Here is a 26,180-nt window from a genome sequence, read left to right on the forward strand (position 1 = left end):
ATGCAGTTTTTATTGTTGTTATGCGTAAAACATTTTTATGTTGTGATAGAAAAAAAAGAAGAAAAAAAAAACATTTACACCTCTAGGTTGCGAGACGTTCAATATTAACGGCAAAAATGGTTCGCTGAATTTCCACGAAGTTTCGGATCATTTCATTTGAATTTTTCAATGAATGCCATATTCAGGAAGGAGTCAAGAGGTGTGACACAAGCCCTCTGGGGCCTATCACATTTTGATTGGCTTTGGTTTCGGCCTCTTTTGGGGAAGGGTTAGAAACACCTTAATCGGGAACGCCGTTAGAGTTTCAGCATTTTCTCGCTAGCTTCTACGAGTAACATGTAAGTACGGTAACTGTCAATGATAAGTTATCACAGGGGATGAATTGATTTGAAGGGTTCAGTGCTACCTAGTACAATCCTTCGCGTTATCTTTTATCAAATAAGTATCAGATTTTTTTTTTTTTTGCAACTGAGGTTTTGAGTTTGCTGATTGCTCTCTACAAAGTCAAAATTAAATTTTGTCTATCTCCTCAATGGTTCGTCTGTTAAAGACGTTATATTATACCGTGCATAAATTATCCCATATTTAGTTCCTATCCTGCAACAAGGCCGCTGAATTAAGTAGGATCGTTCACGCGTATTTTCTTGTGGAGTCATCCCGCCTAATTGGATCATGAATGTACGCGGTGATGACTAACAGATTCGAATGATATACTCACGAAGTAAGTATTGAACTATAGACTGAATACGATAAAATACCTTCGGAACACTACCATTCTCTCCGTGATATCATCCTGTCTATAAACGGAAATAGCGATTATATCAGTGATGTCGTCACAAGCTAGACATTGTATAATGCTTGCGACTCACCTTTTCAAAGAATTTGCTCGAATCCAGGAAATAGTTCGAATACCTATTGGATCAGTACCTTATCCTAGGGCCGGACGGGTATTCCTATGATTTCGAGAAAATGGTAGTTTTCGTTTGACGCCTAGCTGCTCCCACATTAGCTCGTAGCTTCGAGAAGTACAGTCGTGGCCAAAGCAAAGCAGAACGTCGTTCTCACTTGTTAGCCTCCCCTCTAGCGACATTGGAGTGCTTTCCGGCGAGATTTGAATAGTCGCTCTTTTGTGTCAAAAATGGTTCAACAGATTAATAGACAGACAAATTATTCTGACAAGTCAAAATAATTTATTTCGCCAGGTTATTAAAGTTTGGAAGTTGGTCTGAGAGGATGAGTAGCTCTACTGGCAACATTAAAAAGTTGGCGTGACATATTTCCTATGCCATCTGGCGCAAGCTACCGCCTGTTATAAAGAGTACGACCATGTTGATCCGTCTATTCGTTCATATATGTTGTATTATGGGGAAATACGGAGGCCTACTGCGGATGGATTACAAGAAGTTTGATGGTGTCAAATTAGTAACAATTAAACTCATGCCAGCAAAAAAAAAAAAAAAACGTAGACAGAATTTGTTTTTTTTCTTTTTGACGGTTTGCTCGGCTTACAACATGTGGCGTCACCCAAATAGAGAGCGTGGAAAAATTTTAATATTGGTTTCTTGGTTTAGACATCACCTGCATTTCAATTTTTTTTTTCAATACCTATTTTGAATTAAAAAAAAAATAAACAGGATGCCGGAAAGAGTAACGCCAGGATAATCCACAAATATTTGAATTTGAATTTGAATTTATTTATCTCTCAACATTACATTGTGAGATGGGACGCAAGGAAAAAAGCTGCGTGGTGCAGCTTGATTTAATTTGGGCAGTTTCAAAAGCCGCCAGAGCTCCCGTTTAAGTAGAACATGCATCTGTGGGGAACTCTTTTTTTTTTTTTTTTTTTATACTTGCTCAAATCATACGTGGATATATTGCAGGTACCACAACAAATTCGCGTTACTGAGCGTGGAAGCGTCCTACTGTTCCGCTATTTTTTTTTTTTTTTTTTTTGTTTAGTACGATTTTAGTGAACGCCTTTCAGAGAGCAAGGCCGGAGTGCTGAAGTTTCTGCGTCACCCGCAAGCGGCCAACGCGGGGCAGCAATTGAGATTCGGCGTGAATTCGTGTTCAATAAACGTGAACACGAATCCCACCCGAACACTGATGTCACGCTCCTGTCCCATATGTAGACCGCGCTGGCTCCCGGTTGGTGGCGTCATAAATCTAGGACTTGGGTCTTGTTAGCTATCAAGGTGTCGTTCTAGCTTTATCGCAACAATAGATCCTGCGATTGGGGCAGGCGACGATGCCAACCCCCCCCCCCCCCTTTTGAGCGTCGCCGCATTCTCATTTTGAAACAGGTGTATTATAAACGTTAATTGCTTAGGAGGTTAAAGCTTGCAAGAGAGATCGTATTTGAACTCCAAGCTGCGCCGTAAGCACGCCGTGAGGTAAAATGTCGCTTACACGTATCGATGCTGGGGACGACAAAGGAGCCGCTTTCTGTTGGGGGACAAAACACCCGGAAACAAAGCACGGAAACGGAACAACTTACAAAAAATTAGGGTGAAAACGAGCTGGTGAAGGCTTAACGTAATTTAGGACAAACCCCCGAGACTGGGGAAAAGACGAAGGACAACACAACACTGTATGTTGTGTTGTCCTTTGTCTTTTCCCCAGTCTAGGGGGTTTGTCTTAAATTATGGACAACTCAGCTCAGACGAAAATAATCCCCGGAAAGGGGGAACAAGAGGGGCAAAGGACAAACACAAATCTCAAAGCATAGCTAGGTGACTGGTGCGCGACCGAAAAAATCCGCCTGGTCCTGGTATCGAACCAGGGACCTCTCCATTCCACACTTATCTCTCTCTCTCCAGTGGAGCGCTTTACCAACTGACCTGACCAGGAGTTAGACGTCAGTAGAGCAAACGGGTTTTTTCTGCTGCCACCAGTCTAACACTAAAAACTGTGGACGGCTTGCATTTTAAGGTTGTGATGACAACGCAATTAAATTGTCCACTAGAAATGGAGAGGTCCCTGGTTCAATACCAGGAGCAGGCGAATTTTTTCGGCGGCTCACCAGTCACCTATTTGTGTTTGGAGATATGTGTTTGTCCTTTGTCCCTCCTGTTCCCCTTTTCCAGGGATTATTTTCGTCATTCTTGTCCAGCTCGCTTGCACCTTTGCATGTAATTGCATGATCAACTTAGCTGTTACGGCGAGTCTTCCGACAATGTCGACTGCTCATATGGCGTTAGGACTGAACTCTATGCATTGTTTCGAAATTAGTAAAGATTTACCAATACAGTTTTTTTCTTCAATTATAATAAAATACGATAGAGCCCGCGATAAATCCAACAAAAGTGGACCTTAATGCCGGCACGAAATAAAAATAAATCGAAAAACAAAACGGGGCGCTTCTTTAGATTTGGTAGAAATGAGAATCCAAAAAGTTCTCCCTTATTTGAACTGTTCCTATTTTTTTCTCGCGAGTCACGGTCTTCTTCATTTTTTTTTCTTTCAACAAGAGAGAGCGGTACAGGGAAAGAGAAAGAAAAAGAGAGAAGGGTGGAGATCAGCGGCGTAAGATACGTGCAATTCATGATAGAAAGTGCATTGGCATTAAGGCGCCTGGTTCTGGAAGTAACTCTCATGCATCTTGTATGTCCAAGAGTGCAGAGAGCGAAATAATTCCTCGAGTCTGAGGCTGGAAGTAATGACTAGTTCAGAAGGCAGTTCAATATGACACAAAAAGTAAGAACTGTAGAATAGCAATACTAATCTTGTTTTTTCACAACATTAGTTTCCCTGGTTATAAGACCAGGACCGTCGAAACACTGGACACATGGGACACCCATCAACCAATGAATCAAACAATCGTACCTTATTTTTTTCAAGGTGTGAAGCAACTCTCCTTGAAAGGTCCAAATGTGAAAAAGGGCAATCAATGTCCCCTGGCACGTAGCCAATGGCTAACATCGCGGGCAAAGTCCATCACCAGACAATACGTCCAAACAAACCACACAAAAGCACAAATGCAATTTCTTGTACATTACCAGCAAAAGCAACACGGCACTATAGTGACAGAAATTCAAAAAGAAAAGCAAGAAAACTAAAATACACATGGATACAGACATCGCCCGGCGATGTCAGCTAGAGCGGTTTATAGCTAACTTAAAGCACGAACAAAAAGACTTAAAAAAGCGAGTGCTTTAGTTTTTAGATTAAAAAAAGGTAATGGGGAGAAAATATCTCATAAATTGCAGGTCATAAAGTAAAACTAGTCACGAAGCACACACCAAATTGGATTTAGAAATACAGGCGGAAAGGTGATATTGTGCAAAAAACAAACAGGAAGAAGCCTTTTACTTAAATATAAAAAAAAAGTTTTAAAAAATCTTGCAATATTTTTATTATTTATTTCTGACAAGATTTTTGTAATGTCTTAGGTTTCTAGACATATGCTGCATTACGTCAGGCGGCGTACGTGATGCTGATGACATACCCACGTACGTTAACGAAGAAGAAGAAAAAGACATGACAGTTTAGGGAAAGAAAACTAATATAGTACCAGTCAAATCGATAACATTATTATCAACAAGTATGACTCAAATTATTATTAGTGTTTTTATATATATATATAGTGCGAAGAAAACTGCAGCGCTGACACCTGGAAGACAGTAGGTGAAAGCAGAGAGGAAAACAAATATTGAAGGTACCATTGTAAGCGTAATATTATGGCTATATCTGTAAATCAATGAGTCTTGCAAAAAGACTGTCACAGCTTAATTTCTTGACCGACAATTTGCATACGCAAAATTTTAGTATCTTCACCGAACATCTATTTATTTTTATTTTAGCGGCAACTTGGTAACTTTACCAAGAAATTGAATAGACAAGAATAACACCAATATTCCCATTTTGTTCTGGAAGCTCCTTTTGTATAAATGACGCCGGAGGGCTTTGAAAAAAAAAAAAAAAATTGCCCACTGTGCACCACATAACGCGCGCGTTCACACGCAAAGGCGCCAGACCTTTCGAGCATTTTCGGGTTGTGTAATGCAGTGGATGCACAATTTTAAATATTGAGCTTAAAACATTGCTTTTAGACCTCACTGGCAGGTCCTACCAAGCCATGCACTTCTCTATTTCCTCCACTCTAATACCAGCAGTCCATACCAAAACGACCGAAGTCCTCCAACTGCCTGTAAATCTAAAGGATGTGTTCACGCAGAACAGACTCCCAAACAAGTACGCAAACGCGATCATGATCTTGACATTCAAACCGCTCCAGTGACTTCCTTTTTCTCCTCCTGACCGTCTCTCTCTCTCCCTTTTCTTTCTTTCCTACTGTTGTGCCTACCTTCTCTCCAGAGCAGCCGTTCCTTCCCACACTTCTCATCCGCGAATCGGGAATGCACGCAAGTGCGTGATCGCCATTGTTAGGCCCCTTACATAACAGTTATTACGGTCCAGTCGTCCTTCCGCAACGGTCTTCGACCGGTTTCCACCCCGCCCCGAGGTCTCAGCACCTTTTTTTCCGTTTCGTCTCCTCGGCTATCAAACACACACGGAAGCGTCGACCGCACTCGACGGCCGCCATTGTTGATCTAAGAAGCTCATGCACGCATACGGTATACCGTCCATCCACACCTTTATGGTTTCCTTTCTTTTTTTACTCGAGAAGTAGACGACAAGTTCAACTTTAGGATAGTGCTCCGCACACTATCTTCCCTTTTCACTTTACGATAAACCGCAGCGGACGCTACAAACCATACCAGCCAATCCAGTGGCGAGAACGGACCACGTTCCGCTCGTCGTGGTGGCCTTCTTGAAGGTCACGCAACACTCACACGGCATTGGAATGGCTTCGATGATTCGTAGCCTCCTCCGCGGTCCGTCCTGTGGGCAAACGGAGTATGGTTTGTCTATGCTTTCTTCTTCGATTCCTCTTTTAGTCTGAGTAGCCTGAGATTCTTTGGAAAGCTGACGACAGTTCCGCGTTTTTATCTCCTCTTACGTAGTTTACTTTTTGTTTCTTTTTCTTGGCTTTAGCTTTGATTTGTGTCGCCTGAGCTGGTTTAGGAAGCGGAGGGTACCGTAATGTTTAGTCTGCTATGTAAATATTTTGTTGTTTATTCAGTTTCGGGAAAGGAGCAGTTAGAGTGGACACTTTGGGATTTATCTGAGATTTAAACTTGGCTTTATCTTTGAGCCTGTGCGTACAGGTTTGTCCGGGATGCTTCTACTTCGAATAGTATCTTCGAGCCTCGCTGCGGGGATCGTAGGCTGGTGTCGTTGACCTCGTCTTTCTTGCTGTTGTGTTCATCCATCAACGCTGAATGTGTGTGGTAGCTCAAGTAATACGTGATCACCCTGTTCGGACTATTTTGCATGGATGGACGGATGGATTTCGCGTACAGCGACGCCATCTGGCGACTAACACACGAAGCGGAGCAATAGGGACGTCGCGTTTGTTGAAATGGGCACCGATCACCGACCGGCCTTCGAGGGAACGGTGAAAAATATAGGCGTGATTGGATTCGTGCATACCTCTAGTGACTCACAATATATAAAACGACTTACAGCTTCGAGTTACAACTTTCTTATTTTTTTTCGCACCCCAGTTTTGAGTGTTATATTAAGACTTATGACCTTGGTTTAGCGTTGCAAGCTGAGCCTTGACTATTCTTTTGCTTGGATTTTATGGTGATTTCTTTCCGACTTCGGCCACACTACGGGTATGCCAGAACGCAATTACCCCCAAACAAATCAGTTGCTTTAGACAGATCAAAGAGAAATTTGAAGTTGCTATTACCGTGATCTCATCACTCTCCCCTATTAGCGTTAGCTATCGAAATTAGTTTATCAGTAGCGTTTCAGTAATTGCTAATGGTACTGACAGCGTGTGGTAATTCCAAATTATGCACAAATGCAGATCAGTGCATTGAGAAAAAAAATATAGAAACTATGGGACCAACTATGTTTCGCTATATCCAATTAGTTCAGATCCCAGAGATCTTGGAAACTTCTCATGTGCGGAGGTCTCATAATCCCTAACATCCTCGACAGCTTAAAATACTAGGCGTGGCTTATAATGTTAATACTCCTCTCGCCTCGTGATTGGCTCTTCGGCGTTCTTATCGGCTAATGCGGCGTTCTCGTTGGAGCTATAGTGTGATGCAAAAGACCCTACACGCCCTGATTTTCTTAAGCTATCTCCCAGCTATCTTTTTAATACCCGCAAACAGAGAAATATGTCTCTGCAGTCGAAAACAAAGGATCGAATTTATTCGAAGTTATGAGGTTATGAGTTGCGCAAGGTACGAGGGCGCTGAAGCGGACGATAAATTATTCTTAAAAGAAGGGACGTAAAAAATTGCCTGGCAGGTGTGTTGCATACGTGAAACGTTCAAGCACCACGTGACATCGGGTCACGTGACGTCAATTTTTCCCGCTAAGTTCAGCGACAAAACTGAATTGTCGTATAGGTCACGTGAGATCAGGTTCCGTGACGTCAGTTTTCCCGCTAAGTTTAGCGGGAAACCTGAATTTCTGCGTAGGGCCAACACCTCCTAGATAAGAAAGGTTCTACGTGCTAAATTTTCCTGCGTCCCTATAGAAGGCCACCGTAGGCCATAGATTGGACACAACTACAGCCTCAGCGTTTAGCGACGAGTCGTGTTCGATCAGTGAGAACGCGACGAAACACTGACGCCGTAGCCGTGTCCCATCTATGGCCTACGGTGGCCTTCTTTCGGGACGCAGGAAAACTCAGAACTTGGGCTTTCTTATCTGGGAGGTGTTGGTGGGACACGGGACGTTCATTGTCACGCTATATTTCGCGGGAAAATACACGTCACGTGACCTGATATTATGTGACCAATACAACCATTTCAGCCTCCCCACTAAATTTAGCGGAGAAACTGAATTGGTGTGTGGGTCCGCACTGTCTCATAATGCAACACTGCGCGCGTTTGCATTATGGGGTGTCACAGGCCACGGTTTTACGATATCCGGAGCACCTAGCGAAAGAACGTTTCACATTACTAACTAAGAATATATACACAGTTAAGTGGAACACAGTGAATCAGTAGCAACTCAGTCTGAGGCACAATGCCATCTTACACCCTTGTAATCCAGGTTACGAGTAGGGCTGGGCAGTACCGCGATACAAATGCATCGCGATAGTATTTTAGAGGCACTTTGGGGTCTCTATTCCTCTATTGAGATACATTTGAAGAAAATATATGCGTCACGGTGAGTTAAATACATTTACAGTGTTTAGCTTGTACGGCGATACTCTGCCAGGCTTAGTTATTTCGTTACGTTTGTTGATGAAGAATAGTTGTCGGATTTTCGCGATAAACTGATAAGCACTTTTTTGAAGCGAGGTGTCCTAAACTTTATAATGCGAACCCGTCACTTAACTTCTCTACATGGATGAAATCTAAAACGATTGCCCGCATATTGCAAACATTCACCGAACAAAAGCATTACCAATTGCATTCGCTACGAACTGCCCCCTCCAGCAGCCACCACGGTTCTAAAACAAAATGTATTTCTATCTCTATCTGCATTTCGGGATTCTTTTTTGTCGCTTTTGCATGGGTATTTGAGGGATGCCCCACTACATAAAAGACAAATGTATCTCAGTTTCTGTATTTTGGCCTTAAAATTATCTCAGTATTAGTATTCCGGAAAACTTCTTTCGGTATCTCTGCACACCCTAGGTTACAAATGCGTGAGTCGACAGCTCCAATGCAACACTGCACTTGACCTTGGAGCACTCAAATATAGAACGCACTTATCGTTCCATCGGACATACTCCGTGTCCACATCTCAGGAGACGGTCGAACGTAAGCTCCGAGTTCAACACTCCTGCGAGGTTAGGCTTGGGCTTGTCTTCCCCGAGCATCTCGGATGTTCTGGATTGACTCGGATTGGCAGTTCACTTGGCTCGCGGAAGTACGGGTTAAGAAAATGGAGGCTTGACACTCTAGTTTTACCCGTCAGTCTGTCAATGCGTGGAATTCCCCGAAGCGTCACACAGCGGACGAACCGCTCAGGGGTCACATCGATGAAAATGCTTTCCAACCACGTAATTTAAATCAGAAATATTCAAGCGACACACACAATAACATACGTCAACACACATCACCCCCCCCTCTCCAAAAAAAAAAACAACAACCTGAAAACAAAAAAGAAAAAAGATAAACGACAATTGTTATTATCTTACAAACAAATGAAAAATATGGTTACCACGCTAAAAGTTCGAAAGAAAACCCGTCAAATGCAACCACAAAACCGCAAAAGAAAGAAAACAGAAAAAGAAACTTGCTACTATTGCGTGCGTATGGCGCTTAGCCAGTCGACGGAAAATCGCAAGTAATGGCTCTACAGGGGTATAATAGAATCTAGCCTATGGAAAATTATCCCCACCATTGGCTTTTTTTCATTGTCCTTATATGCCCACTGTGGCGAACCACGTGGTACTTAAGCTTCGCGCAACCCTTTAAATGCGAAGCAGTGGCGAAAGAAATTAGCACGAGAAATTCTACAATAATACGAGGTACTTCCATCCTTAAAAAAAACAACAACAAAAAAAACACCCACAAAGCAATAGACAACCGTGGCATTTTCCTGCGTTAAACTAAAATATTCGGGAAGCTTGACCCAAGAAAATCTGAGTATTCAATCAAATTATTTTATTATATCCCAGTAGCAAAGAATTTTCCTAAAGCGTTAGGTCTCCATTCTTGCTTACACTGCCCTAAAGTTCACTGCACCTGCAAGTGTATATGGCACGATAAACAAGGTGATATCTAGGAACACGCAAGGGCAAACACAGAATCTCGTATTTAGATATATTTATCTTACTTATACTTATACTTGCAGGATCCCTTAAGGTATTAGTGCAGTAAACACGATCAGCCTACTGCCCTGCTTTCCCGTGTGACGCATTATAAGGATACTTTGTCTCTCCTTTGGCAGTGTGCAATAAAACTCAAATCACTCTTTCTAACCGAGCGATCCTTCAAAACGCACTCGATTTATTCGAAGTTTCTCAAAACAACGCCATTGCCCGCGTTTACAGGAAAAAGCAGGTACTTACACCATCCATAACCGGCGACACTTTGTCAAGCCCGAGGGCGTTTAACAGCAATAAACAAAACCAGCGAGAAGCGAAAAAAAAAAAAAAAAAAAAAAAAAAAAAAACTACGACATTTATTTTGAATCATACCCTCCGATAGAATCTCAACTGAAGTGAGATCAATGAGTCGAAAACCGGTTCTGACCAAAGCGAGGCAATGGAAGATCGGGTAAGTCGCGTCACGATTGACGGAGAGGCGTACAGGAGTACCTTCGGGCTAATAAAGGGGACTAATATTCCAAGCACGCGGAAGATACGCTACCGAGATACGCGTGAAAAACAAAGAATGCAGACTTGCATTCTTTGCATGTGCGCTGAACTAAACTGGCTGCGTAATTTCATTTAATACATCTAAAGAAACTTGGCGTATTTCATTGACTCATTTGTGAGTCATTTCAGTTTCTGAAAGTGAACCAATAGCTATGTCCCTGTCTTCAAAGCGCAATCATGTTCCCTGACGTACCATACCAACTTGGCCAACAATGAGCACTTGTCAATTGCTTTTAATTGGAGAAGTCACTTTCTTTGTCCTCGGCGCAAACGTTTCGAGTCATCGATTGCTCATTGGAGCCTCGCGTGTCCGATGCATTAAGGGAAGTCACAAAAGAGGTCACTTGTGTTTAAAATTGTTTCTGCTTCAGCTGCTGAGAACTGCAGGGTGTTGCAGAACTGCAGGGCATTTCATTTAGGCTCAGCAGGCAACGTCGAATGACCAATCACAAAAGCGCGAACATAACATATGCCACTCCTCGGGTTTTTTTTAAGCTGGCCCCGACTGTAGTGGTTTCTGAGATGGCGGAAGACTGCTCACCATTGAGTTGCTTAAAACTGCAATTAAGTACACACGTTATGCGAAACAGATTTCAGACGTGCCAATCCCAAATGAAGAAAAGTTAAAAAAAGAACATCGAGCCCGTCGTTAATATATATTTAGTAGTGGGCTTTCGCTTCATTAATTTAGGCTTGAACTTTCCAGTCCTTTCTATATTTGTATTTTTTTTTATATAGAGATTTAAAGAAGATACATTACAGAACGTGAAGGATAACTCTCGAAGAAATTTGGAGCGTCTAGTTTCCCGCAAAGCACTTGCAATCTGCAACTGCTTTTTGCTGGACTGCAGTGAATTGCAATCCCCACAGATTGCAATTCACTGCCACCATAGAGGAAACTAAGCGGAGGACGTGGCTGAAAATATCTTTAAACCTAAAGAAAAGTCTTCCGTGGGACACAGCGCATGACGCCTCCCGTGCTGACGTCATGCCCTTTGTCACAGCGCAATTTATTTTTAAAGTCTAGAGATGTTTTCAACAACTCCATTCACCGAGATTTCTCCGTCGATTGCAGCGATTGGCCTTCTTGATCGCTTTGCTCGAAACTAAACAGACTGTATTTTTTAAAGTGTATGAAATGCACCACTGGCTGTCAAGTTCAGTTATCATTGTGGTATCAAGTGCAAAGCCGAAGGAAAAATAATTAAGCAAAAGTAGCTTTAACGGCACGTATTCGACGTTCAGGAATATTTTCTAAAGAATCGTTCGCGTTCGGTGATCCAAAGGGGTCAGAGAACTCTTTCAAGCAATGAAAAATCGAGTTTCGCGAATCTCAACACCCTCGGTTTGCATTGACCCTAAGGAATAAAGGTATCTGAGACAAACTGAATAAGAGCGTGTCTCAAAAATAGTACGCTTTGTTATCTCTATTCAATCTCATTTCGCCATTTTGCGATGGCCCAAAACATTCCGCGTTTTCTTTTTCTAATTAAAAAGTCAAACAAAAAGAAAGCGCACTTACGCGTATGCGAAGGGCAAAGCGTCTCACAACTACCCCAAACAGGCGATGGCCAATGTTTCAGCTAATTTCTGTCGCACTGCCAAATCCCTTTCATTGAAACAAAACAGAGTGATTGAGCTTGCTCCAGCAAGGTGTCGGCTTGGCTAGTACACTTTGGCGTTCGACAATACCCCTTACGAAACCAATATACCTTTTTTTTTTTCAAGAGTACGCGAAACGATCTCGGCGGCGGCCATTAGTTGGGCACGAAGCGCGTCATTGGATCCGAGTTCTCAGCAAACGCTCAGGCAGCGCTCGTTCTTGAGTCGAGTTCATGCCGGACGCTGTCGCAACCCGTATGTTCATCACATGCTCAGGGTACGTGCCCGAAGAATGACAACTCTGATAGTTGACGGAGAGGCTACTAGATGGCGCGCTCTTTGAAGAAGATCATTGTTTGGTTGGAGTTCATTCCTTTTAACTATACAGCTTTTTACCCAACCAGACGACTCTTTGTCAAATATGGTTACGTACCGGTCTTTTCAGAAGGGAGTATTGCGATAAAGCTTCAAATTTGTGTTGGCGCTAACCTCGTCGGGAAAATTACCGGTTAAGAAGAAAATAACGTGTTTTATTTTTACTTTGCTAAAATTAAATTACTTGTCGCCGAACACCCGCCCAAAATGTAGGGCTAGCGGTACTGGCTAGGTGGCAGAATTTTCTGTTATTTGATTTAAAAGTTCTAAGCTAGTTTCTAAATTTTTAATGGCAAATCGGATAATGTTTTGGTAGCCATTTCATCTCCATGCATTCGTGAGGCTCGTCGGCTGCAATTTTCCAATTAAAATTTTTCGAAAATTGCTTGCAACGTTTAAATAATATAACGACAAACATTGAGACTTTGGCATCCAATTCGTACCACCAGCGCTACAATTGATCAGTAAGTAAACGGGCGGCGATGTAATTGTCAAAAAAAACCAAAAAAAAACCCGAAAACAAAAAAACACAGATTTGTTTTTTACCCAGACACACTGTACATTTTTACAATACCATACTGGGGGAATTAAAAAGAATGATAGAGGAGAAAAAAAACTGACTGAAAAAGGCGACGGCGGTTTATATAGATATATCTATATAAATATATATATATATATATATATATATATATATATATATATATATATATATATATATATATATATAACGGGCATGGTGGCGGGAGGCCGAAGGCGTGGGTATAAAACTGAGAAGAAAAAAACCCTTAGTGAAAACAGCAGCAACGGGCGATTTAATCTTCGACGTTTCGGCCGGAGTCCGGCCTTCGTCAGGAAGGCCGGCTTCCTGACGAAGGCCGGACGCCGGCCGAAACGTCGAAGATTAAATCGTCCGTTGTTGCTGTTTTCACTAAGGTTTTTTTTCTTCTCAGTTTTATATATATATATATATATATATATATATATATATATATATATATATATATATATATATAACGTCAAGCGCGTGACATTCAGGTCCACTCCTAATTCGACAAACCGCATACAAGGTCAGCACGTCAGTGGCACTTCACAAACTGTTTGTGCTCCTCCGGGGCCGGCAGCGGAAGAGCACAATTTGCACGCCACACCCTCTTCTTCTGTCGTTCAGTTTCTGGATGTTTGCTTCGCGTGCCCAAAACGAATCCGGATGCGATCTCAAACTGACCCCGTTCCGAACGCAAGCCAAGATTAGCCGAAACAAGCCAAAGCCAGAGCGGCGAGGAAGACGCAAAAACAGAAAGAAAAAAAAAGAAAGGGGAGTAAGCTGCGGGACGGACGGACAACATTACTCGCGGAGGAGCAGATGTTGCAATCCATTGAAGTGGCGGCAAGGTGCTCGGCTGCCTGTCAACTAAGTCGTGAATCACGGCTTGGAGGAACTTCTGTGTTAAAGTTGATTTGGCCTCTTGGCAGAGATGCAATCGCGGTCTGCGATAGAATTTCTGCATTGACAAATTCGCTTTTCTGTCTCGGCGCCCTCTTTCCACAAAATCAGTCTTAAGCAAAATATTGGTTGATCTTGTATCGAAAATGCATGCTATAAAAAAAAAAAAAAAAAGTGAACGAACTTGATAACTTAGACAACATATAAAGGAGTTATATCTAATAAACATGAAACTAATCAAATTACTATCAGAGCTTTACTTTCAGTTTGTGCAACGTTTCATCATCTTTTTCCAGATGGCTTTACGCTGATGGACTATGTTACTTTATGGGTGACTGCGCTATTTGACAATAATACAGATCGATGTGTCGCTGTGGTTTAATTGTCTACATAAATTTTTGTTTTATTTTTTATCGGCATTTCAATTTTTATCAGAAAATTTCAAAATATCAGGAGGTTTTAATACCCTAATGTTAGGAAACAAGAAAATTGTATAGTCTCGGAACCTACGAATTTAATTAGTTTTGTTACGCTCAAAAAAACTCGGATGATTACTAAATTTAAAATTAAATTTTGTTATGAAAAAAAAGACGCTAGAATAACTAGTTAACAGTGATTTAATCACTGACAATGAGAGAGGCACAAGTCGGTATAAGGATAAGATTTTACTATTGGAAATAATGGGCGTGCTAGTGCTACAATCACTTAATCCTTGCGAAATGTAAACAGTCTACAGCCATGCCTGAACAAAATTGACATACAGGAACCAACAATTTCTAGGTAGAATGCTTGTTCTATATCTGTATAATGCTTATAAATTAAGATTAGCTGATGTAATTCGATATGAGTTCTGAGACTGTAAAGATTAATTCTGTCACATCCTACAATGTCCTGTAGAGAAACTCGAATCGACCGGTTCTTGAATTAAAATGGCATGCTATTTTGAGTGGCTGCACCTCTGTTCGACCTTTCTGCGAATGTAGAGCCAATACACGAATACGCATCAAATACGACAGGGCCCGATCGAGAATACAAAACTCTGTTTTTCGGCCCACAATAACCAACTTTGCATCGCAGAAAGCAGAAACCTCCGCCAGAATGTATAGCGATGATAGTAAAAGGCGAAAGTTGTAGAAAGATTTACCTTTTGATCCAGGATGTTACCTGGATCAAAGGGTAAAACAAATAAAGTGTCTTTATGAACCTACGTCAACCTGGAATTCCTAAAATCAAGAACTAGCAATAGTGGCGCCTGTGGCATTTATTTTGGCGAAGAACACTGGTCGGTTGGAAGGAAATCTAAACTTTCTCTCGTGGCGACAAGCTTTGTTTTTTTTTTAATTAATTGTCAAAGGCGCCCACAATCCCATTTATTGGTTTAACGAATACGAATGAGTGCCGACTCATTAAAGTAGTTCGTTTTTTATCACTTCTTAAAGTAACGTAATGCCCTGCAAGTTTCGCCTTTTATCATCACCGCTGGTGTCAGATTCACAGAGTTTTATCTTTCAAACGCAATTAGTTTTTGTTTTTTTAGGGCCAAAAAACGGGGTTTAATTTTTTCAACCGGACCCGACGTTTTGAATATACATTTTCATCGAAGCAGCCTATGTCTTTGTTTTTAAGTTGTGAGGAATATTTAATTAGTTGTTCCCTAGCCAAAATAAAAACAGGTTTTTATATTAGTTTTATGATAACCAGACTTTTTTTTTTCAAGTAATCGAAATTATTGAAGTTTCAATGCAACTTGCTTTAAGAGAAATTAAACTTCTGTATTGTATTAGTTGTGCATTCTCTAGGAGAAGCCCTACAACTGTCACGTGGCTCAATTATGCCGAATGAGTAGATCAAAATAGAACTGCATTAGCTGCCAGAAGCAATTTTTTTTTAAATTCACAAACTGCATTATAAAACATATCTTAACCGCTCCTGCGATTAGAAAAAAAGATAAATAAAATAAAGTAGAGATGCACAGTATGCATGCCAAACCCAGGAACAACAACACAGATAAACATATAGTTGACTGGAGACTGGAGAGTTAGGCATAACAAGAAACGGCACAGCTTTTTTTTTTTTTTTGTCTCTTACGCCTTTGCCATTATAAATTATCTTCTTAGCCATGGGAGCTTTACTTTAAGGTTAGCTTCCAATTAGGCTACCGCCACTCAAAGCCTACAAATAACTTGGAAGGATCTGGGAAGTGACGTTTTTATACTAAAACGTCGATGGGAGATAGGAAAACGCGTCGTGCGTTGAGCGAGAAACATAATGTTCGAGGGCTCTCCCAATGATTATTAACACCGACGTCTCTAAAGTCAAAGTTTACGGACGCGGAAGGTGTGCAGGAAACTATGTCAAAGACTTCCGCGCCAAAAACGGGAATGTTGCGCGGTTAAATGTCCTTCCCGCCCTTGCGACGATAAACCTAGCCCAATCGGTAGCCTCGCGAAAACGATCTGAAATCCCGATTTTTCGCGAGAGGTTACGATTCACCGCGAATGCCAAAAGCATTTTGAAATTAATCAAGATGTGCCGAACGCGAAATATGTTTAAGTGGAGAAACACTAAAATCTGCTTGACAGCCAACTTTTTCAACTTGGGAGACGTTGCTATATGGGTCCACAAAATGGGTCCCCTAGACACCACGGGAAAGGGCCTGGAAGAAAGAAAGGTTCAGTTTGAAATATTCTTCTTTGCTGGCAGGTAGACAGCGGAATAAAATATAGCCGTAGGAAGGCGTCGCTTCAGGTATACGTTTTCGATAATACGCGTCAAGGAGCAGGTAAGATGAAGGGGTGACCAGTTAATTTCAGGGGACTGATTAAAGACGAGGGACCCGATTAGAAAAGAAAGGTCGTTACTTTCGTTAGTTAGCTCTACAACTAATTAAAAACGAACAAGCCGTCCCAAAACAAGCCGCTTTATTAAAGAAAGCTAACTCCACGCGCTGCACCTTTGAACCCTTTATGGCCCCAGGAGGAAGAAGATAGAAACATCTAAGAGGCAGGCACGTAGCAGCAAGAAGATAAAGAGAATAAACATCTTTAATGAATTTAATACGATGCTCGCGTAGCACGAGGAGAAGGCAAATAAAAGTGCAAGTAGAATTTATCGTTACGGTGCCACCTGACTGACCAGCAGCCACGGATAACTCATTACCCAAGGCCTTAAGGAACGAGCCTTCGGTTCACTGGCCAGATTCCGGCCCCTCCCCCTCCCGAAATTCTGAATACAACAACCCCGACGGGAACACCGAAACAACGACCTAAGATGACTGCACATCACGTGATACCGCTAACAGCTTACGACTCACAAAACGGATCCTCCGTCAGCTCAAACCTCCACTTCCTCTTAGCTTCGTGTTAACTATACTTCGCTCCAACTTACGCGATAGACCGCGGAGGACGCTACGAACTATCTAAGCCAATCCAATGCCGAGTAAGTCTCACGTGACCTACGGGACGGGCGCAGGGACACGCTGGGCGGCACGTAATCAGGCGACGACCCCGGATTGACTGGGACGGCCCGTCACTTCCGCCGCGATCCATCGCGAGATGAAACGGAGTTGGACGCCGCTCGTCCAGCGAAGATAGTCGCACAAACGCTTTAAGGCTGCGGTCCCGCGGCAGCCATCTTGAACAAGGCGTTAGTTCAACCAATAGATGGCGACACGCACCTGTGCGGTGGCCGAAACATTGGTTCACAGTGGGATGGCTCGAGCACCATCACGTTCGCCTCGTGGCCTTGCTCGCGCCGCTGCCAGCTGTGCTCAGATAGCTCAAGTAGCGTGGCCCAGCAAACGGATGTATGCGAGAATGTCAGGCTGGGTATAAATTGTTCTTTGATATACGGAGATGCGGTTCGGCGGTTGTAACGGGCTTTCGCAATAAATCTTACCAAGAAGGAATCAAATGTTGATATACGTGTCAATATTCTATCAATAAAAATTTCCTCTGCAGGAATGCACGCTCAGTAGACTCAACCAGGGGAAACGGACGTCAAGTAAACTGCTTCGCGATTTACGGTACTTATCTCATCATTTTAATGACGACTAAAATAGTGTCACGAAATATTGTGTTTCACGGGGTCCGGAAGATGTTGTAAAGGTTGTTACATTATAGTTCCCTGAAAACAAACGCCGTTGCAATATTTTCGGAAGTACCGACACACATAATGTTGTAAGCACAGCTTAGGAAAACCGTCAGAAGAAATAGGAAGACGTTTATTTGCAATGAAGACGCTATGAATGAACGGCGTTTAGCGACGCCAAGTTATGAGCGTTCGGGAATTTATAAGTTGACGTGATTGCTAACTATGGACATGCGAACAATGAAGACCAGTTTTGTCGGGAGATGGTGTTGCGGTGACGACCTGATATCGGACGACTCATGGCAGACGAACAAGCAAGTTTCTTCTCAGCGAATGGTAAGTGTCCAGTGTCAAGCACAACACGTGGCTACCAACGTTGTCGACATTTCGAACACTTGCCGCTTTCGACAAAAGTCCTGGTACCTGGGCTAACTTTGTGGAAAGACTCGAAGTCTTCCTTGAATCCAACGCCATCATGAACAGTAACTAAAAACGATCCACTATTCAGTCGGTGGGTGGCGAAACGTATCCATCTACGGAGTAATGGGCGATGCGTGCTCTAAGTGGCTGTAAGTCTACACGATGCCTGCCACGACGTCCAAACACGTCATTGACGTTCAACGGTCTCTTTTACCTACTTTTGCCCTACCGAAAATACTTTTCTCTAATAACGCGCAAAATTTTGCTTCAAATAAAATAAACAAGGTTTTGAAGAAAAAAACCGGCATGAGGCATCACATTAGTGCACCATACCATCCTGCAACTAACGGGCAAGCAGAGCAGATGATGTGCGAAACGAAAAAAAGCCCTTTTGAAGCTTACGGAAGAAGCAGTTTAGTGAAGAATCGCCAGGTTCTTGTTCCGGCAGCACGCGACGGTCTCATCTTACACGAAAAAAAAAACCCGCCGAAGCAATATTCGGCGGACGAAGAGCCACACCCCTCGATCTCATATTACTGTAGCCTACGAACAAAGATCGAGAGATTCCCAGATAGAGAGTAATGGCAGTTTAATCGGTCGGACAACTCGTCTACGTGAGGAATTTCAGCGGAAGTGGGGCCTTCCATGTAAAACTTGAGTAGAAAAGGCTCTATATGTTGGTTGACCAGGAGGTGTCATCTCTCTGAATACGCTGGATATCAATGACCTTCAGTGTAAATATAACTAAATCACAAAACTCTCTTTGTGTATTGTTTAACTGCCCTTGTATTTGACAGTAGAAGCTATAGTGGTGATATGGACCTTTCACACCAGGCTCCTTTTTCTTATTTTTCGCCTCAGACTCCTTTGGGGTTTAAGTATGCTTCAAGAATCTTTTGGAACGGGGACACTTTACGTCAACGAGGCCATTTGTTCCAAGTAGTCAATCAGGGAATGCTGCTAGAAATCCGTCCCTCATATTAACGAATAAGCCGCACTTTTGCACAGTGCAGTTGTCCTGTTCAACGTACAGTTGTAAAGCAGCATCCTCGTTGATTCTAACTTATACTGTTGCGGGTGAAGAAAGTCTTTGGGTACACGATACTTGAAAAAAGTCTGGCACTGTACATTGTGGTTCGACACCCACTAATGTCGCTGTCCTTATGGTGCCTCATCAATTTATAATTACCTCGTCACCTCATATTGCTCTTCATCAACAGTAAGTACAATAGGCTACCGCCGTATTACAATCCAAGAATTGAAAAATTTAGTCGTTCAGTCCTTCAACAAGTTTATTATTTATACATTGTTATTACGTTTCATTACCTCGAGACGATCGACGTCCATCGTCGATCTTCAAATACTTTTACCTGTATATAAATTAGACGCACAAAAAGGGGGAGGGGGGGGGGGTCGGTGGCCGAGTGCATGGTCTAGCGCACACCAGCTCGGAGCACTTGGAGCGAAAGCTCGCGCTGCAGAACCCACCCCGCCCTTGCCCGTTTCGATCTGGAAGAGCATCGTACCGGCGTGCGGTCGTGTATCACTACTGCGTGGTGCACGTTAAAGACCCCAGGTTTGCGGCTGTACCGCACTGGCTAAATTGTTCATCTAAAGCTGAGACACCAGACGCCCACTAAGGCAGACTAACTTCCGGCTGTATAAACATACACACAACAATTTGCAATTAGACGCCTAATAACAAAGAACACAGCGTGCTGCATCTTTTCTTTTGGTGCCTTTTTTTTTTTTAACCAGCGCAAGCTCGTGCGTTCTTTCTTTTGAGACGGTTACCGCTCATTCACACTGGAAGCGGACCAGTACAATTGCACGCGCACTCGATGACGTCGAGTGCGCGTGCAGTTGTACTGGACCTTTATACAACCGCGTTCGCAACCGCTTTGCGAACGCGGATCCGCTTCCAGTGTGAATGAGCGGTTAGAACGGTCGCACATAAAACCCGCGTTTCTCCTACCCGCCCGCTTCCTCCTCTCATTATGTGTATTTTGTTATAACTAAATAAGCTATAATGATGGTGTATTATTCATATTTACTTTCAGTTTCAGTCAGGGAAAAGGAGTTTCGCGGGAACTATTGCCAATAAATGAGCTGCGCTTAGAGTATCGGAACTCTCTTCCCCGACAGTGCTGTGAACGCCGCCATTTTGTTGCTTGTGCAGAGCAGGCGCAACTGGCGATCGTCATGATTCAAAAGTGCGACGTCCTCAGCATTAGATTCGGTGTTAGGAAGCTCATGTAATGTTGCTTTGCTTTGTCGAAAACTGTTGAAAGTGGAGGACGGAAAAGCGTTTCTTGTGATTTTAGATAAAGCTTCAAATAACTGGCAACCATGATTGTAAGCCACAATAAGGCCAAGTGTCGCTACTCTGAAGCGTAGCTTATTTAATGACACTATTCATGCTCTTGTTCAAGAGGCTTGTAATACCTGGAGGGGCCATGACGTAAGCACCGTGGATTCCACAAGCCACTACCTTTTGACACCTGCCTCTTCTTCATTGTTCCCACTTGTGCCAGTAAATAAGCTGCGGTTCCGAGTAACGACACTTGGCTTAAAATTGTGGCTTAAAATCATGGTTGCTAGTTATATGGAGCTTTATCTAAAATCACAGGAAACGCTTTTCCGTCCCTCACAAATGTTTAAACAACCCGCGACAGAGCATTTTAATATTGCATCAGCTTCCTAGCACCGCATCTAATGCTGAGGAAATCGTACTTTTGGATCATGATGATCGGCAGGTGCGTTTGCTCTGAGCAAGACCCAAAATGGCGGCGCCCTAACCAATTTTGGGGAACTGAGTGCCGATACTTTAAAGCTCATGTAGTGACTCTAGGCATAAAGTGAACTCGGGTGTATTATTTTCCTCTTCGTCTTTATTGTTTATTGATTTCAATCATATCGAATAATGAACGCATTATATCACGCTACGCTTGTGTAATTATTTGTCTTAGATTTATTAGCCTGACCCAAGACTTAAACCATTCATTTATCGATAGTAAATCTTCCAATATATTTTTTAAATGTGAAGGTAAAAAGACACGGAGATTGATGATGATACAGATGCCAACGCCGCCCTCGAAAATTTTTTGAACGCTAGAAATCAGCAGTTTGTCTGCCATCCGCCAGGTAGCGCCACAAAACACCCAAACAGTTTTTAATTGGTTTTAAAATTAGCTAAGCTCTACACCTATTAAGAAACCGAAGCAAGATCATTGGGAAAATTTAATACATCGCAATGTATATCTATTCCAAACAATAAATGTTATTAAATGCCAATAAATCTGTTTGATGTCCAAAACAGATATGCGTCAAAAACAGGTAAGTTTGAAGGGCTCCTGGAGCGTTATAACTTTGAAAATGAAAAAAATCCATCGTCCACCTCTTGGGCAACCATTGTAGCTCTAAATGTTATAAAAGATTTTATCATAGTTTAATTATTTCTTCAGCGGCATTTGAACTACCATGTCTCGAAGCACAAAAAAGTGCTACGTTTGATATAAAATATCTAAACAAAAAAATTTTACACAACATTAAATTTTTTTCTGCATATTACCGATTATAAGCACTACATCTGTAGCTAATTTCATTGCCCTAGCGCTTGTCATTAAAAACATATTTGTGCTGAAAAATGTCAATTTTAGGGCAATATTTGGAGGGATGAAAAAAACAAAGTAGTGCAAATATCAAAAAAGTGGATCGTTAGATTCTGCTCCGACATCATCTTAACAAAACTGCTATATTGTAACCCTGCTATCGTTAATGGATCGTTCATAAAACATGAACTAACGGAGCAAGTGAGGGTCCGCGCCATCATATTCGCAACGCTACAAATGCGCATGAACAGTAAAAACCAACACATACATAATATCAAATGAAAGAGGATTGCATTGCCTTTCGAATGACATCAATCCCACAAAGCAGTATTTAAAAGGAGATGAGTAATGACCTGCCAAAAAGTACCTAAACTGCCACATTCAGTGGGACCGTGGCCTTAAGCGCAAAGATAGCCACGAGGAATAGCTAACGCGTACTTATACAAAGCAACAAAAAAAAGAATCCAGGGTGTGTCGGGAGAGAGAGCGCTCCCTTTTTCGTTGTCTTCCAGTTCCAGCCCACGAACTTCGTTTCACCTTACGGTGAATCGAAGCGGGCGTTACCAGCCATCTCGGCCACTTCAGGGCTACGAACCCGTCGCGTGAATACAAGTTGCCTTCCGAAGACCACGTGACATCCATGCTTCATCGGATTGGCTGTGACTGCTCGTGGCGGTCGCTATGGTCCACCGTTAGGTGAAACGGATAGGGAGTCTGTTGTGCCGCGTGATCCTCGGTTATGGGAATGGAAGCTGGGGCGGGGGGCTGTTCTCGAGGAGATACATCAAACAATACCGCCCCGTTCTTTTCCGAGTAGGAGCGTATCCGTCATGTCACGGCGAGGCGTCAAGGCTACGCCCGCTCCTCCGCTCTCGCTTTCAGCGTACTCTCATTAAAGCCGCCTTTTGACGTGCCTGCACCTATACGCTTTTCCACCGCTTATCACCCGGTAGAAAAAAATAAATGCCGAGACACTGAGCTGTAGGCGCATGCGCGCCGTTTGATAGTTCGCAGGAGAGCGCCACTGCGCATGCTCAAAGCGCGTTTACCAGCCAAATACTGGGATCAAGTTGTCTGCATCTTCAGCAGGAGTTGCGGTGACGTCAGAATGACGTCGAGCTCTGATTGACACTGTTTGAAAGGATTGTGGGTAGGCACCAATGCTAGATGCCTCGACGTCTACCCATTATTATTATTTTCAATCAGCCAATAAGAGCTCGTCGTTCTGACAACATCGCAACCCGTGCAAGAAGCAAACGAACTTGCGTTCCGCATGGCGGAACGCAAGTTCGTCTGCTTTACGTGCACAGGGGTTACGTTACGTTGTTTGCCAACAGTCCCGCGTTTGTCCACACCAGGTGTGGACACGCGTGCACGAACCGGACTGGCGTGAAATGAATCGTCTGCACACGTGCAGTGCCGACAGAGGCGCCGCCGCAGGGGCGTGACGTCAGAGGGCGAAGTTTGTGTATGGGGACGTCGCGAACTTTTGTCGGGCCTAAGGTTCGACTGGTTCGGTGAACCATCGAACTTCTAGCACATTTCGACCAAGTTCCACTCCTTAATCGAGGTTGCCCGAACTCTACGCAAAAATCTAACTTTTGAGAAAAAAAAACAAAAAAACATTTAGTTATAAATTAGTTTGTATCAAATTTGACACAGCGCTCACTAGCGTTCACGTTTACATAAGAAGAACATATAAGCATTTTATTTAATTCGGAATAATGCTACACCCATTTTCTGCCGTGCCGGCTCGTTTTGAATCCACGCGCACGCGGATGATAGTCAAACTTCAGTCGAACGTGTCTCAAACTTTGCGTCAAAGCTTAAGAAAATTCGAACCTAGCTGAGCTCGAACCTCGGCAGATTCGCCTAATTCTAGCTTCTTCTTCATTCTTCTAGCGTCCAGCTTAATTCTTATGAAATAACAAGCAGAGCAGACCATCTGTATATCTGGTCTAATTATGCCTTAAGATTATGCCTTAAGGCGGAATTGTTAATGATTTAGCTATTCTAAATTATTAACCTGTTATTGAAATTGAAACTGAAAAATTAAAAATACTAAATAATGCTCACTTTTGCTGCCTGAAAGACCCATTAGCCAAATATTTTGGTTTCTTGTTTGAAAGGATTATAGATGGGTTGCTGAAACACCTGTCATTCCGTCTTTCAATGCTTGCTGCTTCTAAAATTTGCCTGGTGAGTTGGTTGGAACTCTTGCCTAGCACAGTACACTTCTTGAAAAACTCCGAATACCCACAATCCCTACAGTGAAGTCCTAAATGTCCAGAGTTGGCGCTGACGATGTTTTTGCCATGGTCTCCAAGGCGGTCATTTAGACACCATCCAGTCTGCCCTGTGTACTCTCCCCCGCAGGAAAGTGGGAAGAAACAAATGACACATTCTACACGGGAAACAAAGTTCGTTCTGTGCTTCTTGATTCAGCTTACTACATTACTTGGAGGCAAGTTTACCTTTTTGTACAGTAATTTACTGTAGCGACTGCGGGTGTTCGCCTATTTTAAAGACGTGTACTATGCTGGGCAAGAGTCCCAACCAACTCACCAGGAAAATTATAGATGCAGCAAGCATTGAAAGATGTATTGGCAGGTGTGTCAGCAGCCCATGTCTCTTTCGAAAAGGGAACTAGAATATTTGGCCAAAGGGTCTTTGAGGCAGGAACATAGAAAATGCTTTAGTATTTTTCAGTTTTCGTTTTTACAGTTTCATTTTTTTACTTTCATTTTTGTTTTTATTTTTAGTTTTTATTCATTTGTAAGAGAATTTTATAATTTTTATATTTTTCAGTTTCTTGAGTTAGAATCTTGTTTTTGGTGCGTAGAGGAAGAGTTGTTTATTGTAAGTGGAAGACGATAACCAACACAAACCAAGAGTTGTTAGTTAGCACTGAACGACTGTTTTTTGTTTTGTTTTCTAGTGCCTGTGTCCTTAAGTGTTTTTTTTTTCTTTTGGTGCGCTGTTACGCTAAATAACATGAACCACCAACTCGCCCAGTCAGCTGTCCTAACAAATTCGCATTCCTTTCAATATACCTCTATTTCCTTTTTCAAGGAATCGCTACTCGAGTGTTCTCCTATATTTCTAGAGTTACAACATTCACACAATTATTTATTATATCCTGAATCGACTATTTCTATTTCTTCTCAATATCACGTTCATCCTGCCGCATTGGGTAGAAAACACAGCTTTTGCATTGCATGTAATAAACAGCAAAAAAGTTAAAAAAACGAAGCCTAGTCAGAGTAAAATTTCAAAATGCCGAATAAAATGCTGATTAGACAAGAAGACCTGCAAATTCTTGCACGTAAGAAACCTGATGCATATCTTTATCTGCCGCTGCTATGTTCTCGACGCTCCGCCAGTACGAGAAGTCGAAATAAAAATTGACCGGATACTTCGAACCAACGACAACGACACGGCACGACATCTCGCGACACTGGCTATACCGTAAGAACCCGGCTCCCAGCATCTTGTCTTCATAAACCGAAATTTGTTCTTTACAGTTCTCGGTTGCCACGACATTCCTGCCAAGCCGTCTTATATGTCATATGACATTCCGCTCAAAAGTAAAGCTCCGTTTAACGTAACAGTTGATGCGACAAACTACAACCTCTTCTGGGTTCCTTCTCAATCGGACTGTTCTGTAACAGTAGTGTTCTTCAAATAATGTGACATTCACTTGCGGAACAAGTCGCGCGGGGAAAACGGGGGTCGCTGACACCTCGATTCAAGAGAATCCCGCATCGGTTGCAGTAAACTTCTTCCGAAATACCTTAGCGGATCAAAGTGAGAAGACAGCGTGTATACATGTACCATTTCTCGTCACGCGAGAAGTTCGGCATGACAGGCTTTTCTACGGAGGCTATAATCACACGGTCCGGTTCACTCTGATGACCCCAGCCTCGGATCACTTTCACGTTGAAGGACAGACCGTTCGTGGGCAGAAGGCTACGCAATGCGGAAGTGCGTTTCACCAGCGTATGATATGACGGATTGCTGGGAGAAAGTCCACACGTCAACGCCACATTCGCAGATTCACTCTGGTTATATATATATTTCTTTTCTTTTTCTGGTAAAACGCTGGTCATTTCAAGTCTGTAGCGAAGCGGATAGTTCGGATTTTCTGCTTCTTCTTTCCCTGGTATCTGGTGAACTTCTTTGTGAACAGGAAAATGTCGACGATTGGTGGTCAGGTCTGTATTAAGGGGGAACACTGGTCTTGGAGCATTTTTTTTTCTAATTTTATGACCAA

General features: G+C 42.6%; 1 protein-coding gene across 2 annotated transcripts in view; it reads left to right on the forward strand.

The window, feature by feature from the left end:
- Positions 1 to 26,180, forward strand: part of LOC8043230 — a 237,567-nt gene that overhangs the window by 187,709 nt on the left and 23,678 nt on the right. The gene's annotated exons all lie outside the window — the stretch shown is intronic.

This window comes from Ixodes scapularis, unplaced genomic scaffold (assembly GCF_016920785.2).
Source record: "Ixodes scapularis isolate PalLabHiFi unplaced genomic scaffold, ASM1692078v2 PGA_scaffold10__122_contigs__length_95168666, whole genome shotgun sequence".
Classification (NCBI taxonomy): domain Eukaryota; kingdom Metazoa; phylum Arthropoda; class Arachnida; order Ixodida; family Ixodidae; genus Ixodes; species Ixodes scapularis.